The sequence below is a fragment of the Paramormyrops kingsleyae genome, chromosome 8, assembly GCF_048594095.1.
Source record: "Paramormyrops kingsleyae isolate MSU_618 chromosome 8, PKINGS_0.4, whole genome shotgun sequence".
NCBI classification, from domain to species: domain Eukaryota; kingdom Metazoa; phylum Chordata; class Actinopteri; order Osteoglossiformes; family Mormyridae; genus Paramormyrops; species Paramormyrops kingsleyae.
This window is the reverse complement of record NC_132804.1, coordinates 777,974-784,826: the sequence shown is the minus strand read 5'-3', so window position 1 is coordinate 784,826 and position 6,853 is coordinate 777,974. Positions and strand designations below refer to the sequence as shown.

At 42.5% G+C, this 6,853-nt stretch overlaps 1 long non-coding RNA gene and 3 other non-coding genes across 5 annotated transcripts; all 4 read right to left on the bottom strand.

Moving 5' to 3' along the window:
* Positions 1-297: 297 nt before the first annotated feature.
* Positions 298-5,806, bottom strand: LOC111833092 (uncharacterized). 2 transcript variants are annotated; one of them, XR_002835672.2, is made up of 7 exons: positions 5,734-5,806; positions 5,138-5,208; positions 4,868-4,945; positions 4,616-4,671; positions 4,090-4,135; positions 3,160-3,245; positions 298-1,005 (listed from the first exon to the last, which is right to left on the bottom strand). It is a non-coding gene; the product is annotated as an uncharacterized lncRNA (long non-coding RNA). The 2 variants fall into 2 exon arrangements; XR_002835671.2 differs by lacking the exon at positions 298-1,005 and having other exon boundaries at positions 2,863-3,245.
* LOC111833106 (small nucleolar SNORD12/SNORD106) lies at positions 4,198-4,288 on the bottom strand. The gene has a single exon (XR_002835678.1). It is a non-coding gene; the product is annotated as a small nucleolar SNORD12/SNORD106 (small nucleolar RNA).
* LOC111833107 (small nucleolar SNORD12/SNORD106) lies at positions 4,732-4,824 on the bottom strand. The gene has a single exon (XR_002835679.1). It is a non-coding gene; the product is annotated as a small nucleolar SNORD12/SNORD106 (small nucleolar RNA).
* Positions 5,012-5,099, bottom strand: LOC111833108 (small nucleolar SNORD12/SNORD106). Its single transcript, XR_002835680.1, has one exon. It is a non-coding gene; the product is annotated as a small nucleolar SNORD12/SNORD106 (small nucleolar RNA).
* Positions 5,807-6,853: the final 1,047 nt, after the last annotated feature.

Here is a 6,853-nt window from a genome sequence, read left to right as displayed (position 1 = left end):
ATTATAGGGAAAAAATACATTTAGTAGAACAAACACTAAAATAGATTTACTTTGCATCCTGTTATCAAACTGGGCTTGGCCTCAATATATTACATCCTTTCTGGGAAGGGAAATCCCACCCCTGCTATGGCAAAGCCACCCGGACAGACTGTCCATGGGATGGAGATTTCCCTGTGCATGTCTGTCCCATTTCTATCACCATGCTAAGAAATTCAATAGATCTGAGAAATAAAGGCAAAAAGCACCGGAGAGTCATGTACGGATGAAGCAGTCAATAATGACGAAGCAAAAACAGGATTTTAGACATTTTTTCAAATTTATTAAAAATAAAACGCAAACGTCACATTGGCATACAGCTGGGGGAAAAATTGAGACCACTATATTATTCTTTTTTAAATCTCAAATGACAAATAACAATTGTACAACAGCTAGTGTAATCACCACACCATAATGTCACTTCTGCACTGCAAAACAGCATTTCTCATTGCCGTTCAAAATGGTCAGAAACAAAGAACTTTCTTCTGAAACTCATCAGTCTGTTCTTGTTCTGAGAAATGAAGGCTATTCACTGTATGCAAGAAATTGCCAGGAAACTGAAGATCTTGTACAATGCTGTATATCACTCCCTTCACAGAGCAGCGCAGGCCAGCTCTAACCTCAACAGAAAGAGGAGAAGGAGGGCATGGTGCACAACTGAGCAAGAGGATACATTTTTCTTTTGTTTATTTTGTTATTTTTCCTCACTGGAATGGCACACAATTGATATTTTCCTTTGTATTTTTTGCAGTATATATGTGTGCTTATGTGCATGTATACTGTGTATAAGCTACTGGACACCTAAATTTCCTTCTGGATAAATAAAGTGTCCATCATCCATCCATCTATATATATTAGAGTGTATAGTTTGAGAAACTCCTCGTAGGTCTTCAACATGCTTCGTCGGTGGGATGGAGCTGCACAGGTGATCGGACATGATGCTTAGAATTGAGGCAAATGACGCCAAACCTGGATGTACCAGAGATAAATGTAATATGTGATGGGAAAGGGTCGGAATACTTGGTTCAGTTTTTACTTTAATAAGTTTGCAAAACAATCTAAATTTCTGGTTTTCACATTGTCATTTTGTTGCATTGAAGGTACATTGCTTAGGTAAAAATCTAGGTAAATGATCACAGCATAAGGCTGCAACATAAAATGTGGAAAAAAGTCTGAATACTTTCTGAATGCACTGCATGATGTTAGTTCTACAGCCATGTGGCACCATGGCAGTTAATAGCTGCTGAGGCAGACAGTGTTAGCTGGTAGCCTTTTAGTAGAGTGATTTTGGTATCTCCAAAATGCTTCCCCTTTTCCCCACTCAGACAAAGCCACACTGAGGAAGATCATTCAAGAGCTAACAGGCCACAAAAACACTACAGCGTTTCCTGGTGATTGAAGCATTGGCTTTTGCCATCCCAACTATGTATCAAATATGAAGGCCAGTTTCAGATATAGCCCTGATTGAAGGCTTGTATCATTCTCAGAGAATCATATGATTGGTAACATATGAGGTATCACTCCCCACAGACACGCTATTGATTCATTAGGAGTTTGATATTCCAGTCAAATTCTGCCTGGGGGGTCCTGCCCGAACCAGGGGGTTCCCACAATGCATCTGGGTCATCCCTGATGCCTGTGGCGGTGGAAACCGATGATGGCTCACCAGAGCGCAGATCTCTGTGCTGCCATCGGCTCCACCTTGTCCCTTGACCTGAGCATGGACTATGATGTTGTGAAAGCCGCTGTGTTAAGGGCATATGAACTGGTGCCTTTCGCAAACTTCGTAAGTCCACTTTTCAGACTCATTCAGAATTCACTTGAGAAAACTGTTAGTCCTCTCACAAGTACTGTGCCACAAATGGTCTCTCTGAATTTGATCAGCTCAAGGAGCCAATACTATTGGAGGTGTTTAAAAACTGCCTGCTGGACTGGATGGTTATTTGAATGAGCAGAAGGATCTCACTCACGGAGGCCACCACACTGGCCAATGAGCTCATTGATTCACAGATCCATGTTTGCTCCCTAAAAAGACTTAAGCCTGTGCAGCTATGCCTGAATCTCACCGCCCACTTTGTCCCCTGAATCCAGAGAATGTTTTTACTGCCATGAGCTGGGTCACATCATATCACGTCACATCATATCACAGTGCCCTGCTTGTGAGACATGAAAAAAAAGAGCCCATGTTGTTGCCAATCCTGAGGACCATGCACTAGCACCAATGATCGAACCAGCCTTTCGGCCTTTTGGCGTTTGTGTCATTAAGCAACACCTATTAATTATCTGGTCTTTCATAGTAGAGGGAGTTTTACTGGTCTCAGAAGGAACTTACTGCAGTAGCGATGCCTTGGTACTGGGATTAATTTACACGTTGCCATGGTTCCCTTCCATCATGTATATTTAAGAACCTGTAACTTCCAGTTGTGTGCAAGTTGCAGTTTGATTGAAACTTCCCGTTCGTGGAGTCACGTTCATTTTAGGCAACGACAATGTGCGTCGCAGGTAAAGTAGCCGCTCTGTATAAGCCATATCAGAACCAAAAATCCGACTGTTTCCTGCTTCACTCGTGCCCAACACCGTAAGCTGGCGGACATTGATCCAAGAGAGACCTTCATGTCCGACCCTGACCATGCTTGCCCCTCTGCCTGTGCCACCAGAACACCAGGAGGCAGGCATACAAGATGCACAACTGGGGGAGGGGCTTGAATATAGGAAAACGCAAAGCACACAATGATTTGACAAGTTATCTTGCCTTCCCTAGTCGTTACTGTTAGGGATATCAATACCAGAGAAATTCCATGATTCGAAACACACACAAATGCCATGTACTTCAAAATAAACTCCTTTATTAAACATTTGAACATTACAAATACTGCATGTCATATGTGATTCTAATATAGATGGCTGTGTATTAGCTATGTACCTTGGTGGGGGGGGGGGGTTATCAGGTATAGCTCAATGACTAAAAACAGCAGAGGCTGCACCCCCCCCCCTTTATATTTTGCCCTATGTTTACATCGCGTTACCCTAAACACTGGAACAGTTGACTAGTTGTCTCAAACAAAAATGGTAATGAACACTTCAAGATATCACTGGATACATTTAAATGGGAGGGCGCTTTACCTTGACGTCCTTGAATAGGTCTGGGAGGCTGAGGTGCTTTGCGAAATGCTGCATGCATCTTGTCTGGGAGAATGGCATCCCCAGCACTGCAGAAAAACAAGCATTATCATGGTCTCAGAACGTTGGCACCAAGGTAGCAGCTTGGTTCCCGTGACTAAGCCTTTCTATGGTAGGTGAAAACCTTGCATTTGCTATAGATTTTTGTCCTACAGTAAACTTTTATTACGTCCCATGTTCAGCAAGGGCTTAGAGTAAGAAGTTACTAACCCCCATACCCAGCCTACCCCCAGACCACACTAACCCCCATACCCAGCCTACCCCCAGACCACACTAACCCCCATACCCAGCCTACCCCCAGACCACACTAACCCCCATACCCAGCCTACCCCCAGACCACACTAACCCCCATACCCAGCCTACCCCCAGACCACACTAACCCCCATACCCAGCCTACCCCCAGACCACACTAACCCCCATACCCAGCCTACCCCCAGACCACACTAACCCCCATACCCAGCCTACCCCCAGACCACACTAACCCCCATACCCAGCCTACCCCCAGACCACACTAACCCCCATACCCAGCCTACCCCCAGACCACACTAACCCCCATACCCAGCCTACCCCCAGACCACACTAACCCCCATACCCAGCCTACCCCCAGACCACACTAACCCCCATACCCAGCCTACCCCCAGACCACACTAACCCCCATACCCAGCCTACCCCCAGACCACACTAACCCCCATACCCAGCCTACCCCCAGACCACACTAACCCCCATACCCAGCCTACCCCCAGACCACACTAACCCCCATACCCAGCCTACCCCCAGACCACACTAACCCCCATACCCAGCCTACCCCCAGACCACACTAACCCCCATACCCAGCCTACCCCCAGACCCCCAAACACACAGTTCAGCACTCACGTGTGATCTCAGCACTCCATTCTCTTTAGATCAGCATAACAGCTCCCTATAACATAATGTGCATTAGTCTTTCAAGAAATAAAAAGGAGAAGTGCATTCAATTCCACTTTTGGTGAATCAGACAGATATGGCTTAAAAATACTGGCAGTCAACAGGGTCGATCTGCTGGGGAAAAAAGTCAGTCATCATCAACACCAAAAGAAGTAGGGGAACTGGAAAACTTATACAGAATACTGCAGTCTCTAATGCCTGCCAGACTGGTGGGTTTATACAACAGCTGAGTATTAAGCCTTCCTCCATACAATGGAAAGACAACTTAAATTAAATAAGTCAACCATCACACTGAAGGTCCACAATATTTATCATTTAAAAAAATTAAACATGATATCAAATTTTCCAATATCCAGCTTTTCCAACAGACAGCTTTGAATTCGATGCATTCTAGACGCTTTTGAAGTCTGCAGTCTACATTCATTTAGAATTCCTACCCACCAGCAAGTTTTGCAAACACGCTTTCCATACTTACTTAACTCTCGGCGTTCATGGGTCACCCATCTGCTTTGGCCAAGCTATGCATCACCCCTGTAGAAGGACATATTACTCATTTCTGCAATCTACTAAGAGACACCATTTGTAATTTAAGCTGGTGAATCAGAGAAGTTTGGCTTAAAAAAAACAGGCAGTCAACAGGGTCGATCTGCCGGGGAAAAAAAATCAGTCATCATCAACACCAGTTAGTAACATGGTTCTCATTTCTTCCATTTGGGATTACATTTACCTGCAAAGCCATTGCACTCTTGTAGTAATCTGTCAGACTTAATGCCAAAATCTCCAATGTGTCATCCACCTGTCATTTCTGTAAAATAGCACAGCAGTCTTAGACAGAGAGACAAGATGTGGTAACAGTTATTGTTCAAGTTTTGCCATCTTATCAGACAAAATTGGCTTAATTCATAAGAAGTCACCATGGACGATCTGCCGGGGAAAAAAATTCAGTCATCATAGGTAGCAATAAATATCAGTATTACGAACAATATAGCAGACTCACTTTAAAAATTCAAGAAATCTTCAGCTCTTCTGGTCCATGATGTACTTTTAATAACGCCAATCCAAGTACTCCTAGCACAAAGAAATCACGTTACATTTACATAGGTATCCATATGATTTGCATGTAGAAAATAACATGTAGGGAAGGAATAAAACAGTATTCAAGTTCGAGTAGTACAACGCACAGACGAAAGAACTACCCTAAAACGAGAGAAAAACTTTCCTTGAAATGCACGGTAAATTAATCCCAGTACCAAGGCATCGCTACTGCAGTAAGTTCCTTCTGAGACCAGTAAAACTCCCTCTACTATGAAAGACCAGATAATTAATAGGTGTTGCTTAATGACACAAACGCCAAAAGGCCGAAAGGCTGGTTCAATCATTGGTGCTAGTGCATGGTCCTCAGGATTGGCACATGAATCCAACACGTGGTCAGATGCCTCCTTGTTTGAGGCAAAAAGCTACGATATCCATTTTCACATTTCTAAGTTAAAACTAAATCCTTTTAACATCTAAATAAGGGAAATAGCGTACTAGACTTTAGGTAACTAAAACGGAATATGTTTATTTTAATAATAATAATAAAAACATGCTCACCATGCTCAAACCAGCATACTACGGCCGATGAAGAGAAAAGAAAGTGTGAGCGCAAGCGACTGCGATTTATATGGTTAGTGAAAATTTCTGCGCATGTCTTTTAGAGGAACTGCATCATGGGAAATGTAGTGCGTAATTATGCTTTGAAATTGCAGGTAAAAAATACTTTACGAGCGAATTGCAATTAATATTTGAATGTTCACATGCTCATTTAACATTCAATAACTGTCGCTGTTAGACGCCGGTGGTGGATGGACACTAATACTAATAAAGTGATTAAGAAATACATAATCTGAAAATCAGGTGGTGAGCACTGTTACTGAACATGTTAATCTCAATTAGTTTTATGGTATATAGTCAATTTATTCTACCCTTTCCACCCATAATTGTTAATGAATACGGATCTCTCTCTCAAAATATGTCAGCACTTTGGTCGCGTTTCCGGGCCACATACTAACGCTATGTGTGTCTGTGCGTGCGTATGTGTGTGATGGATTAAGTAAAATTAACTGGTTTTTGAACGCTAACAAGTTTACTTAATACTGAATATTTTAAATGGGGTTTGAATATACATGAAAGACGAAGAATGATTACGAAAACCACAAAGGACATGGTTGGGAATTACAGGCCTATTCGCTTTTCTGCGTGCGCTTTCAGTTGCGGACGCGGGGACGTGACGTAAATTTCATCATCAACGGATGGCTGCGGTCGCATTTTTATTACGTCTAGCGGAAACCTTGCGGGTCGACTGCGCATGTGCAAGATAATTGACTAGGTGTATCCAGTAGGTGGCATATGTATGTAAACTTTGTCCTTTCAAATTGTTCAGCTCAAAACAATAAATATAAATAGCTCTGGAAACCTCTTCACATCTATATTTATTCACGATTAATGATATATTACTACGGAAGGGTGAGAAATTTTTTAAAATATTTTTTTTATATAGGTTTACGTTCCTTCGCAATAGTTTTCCGTTACTAATAATTACTGTACTGTGTATCACTTAGATTTATCCTTGCTATCACATTGCAGCAAATTACAAGTAGGCAAATGTAGTGATATCGCAAAACTATTTCCAAAAATAATTTGCCACCCTGACCTGTTAGGGGCTCCGTATGTT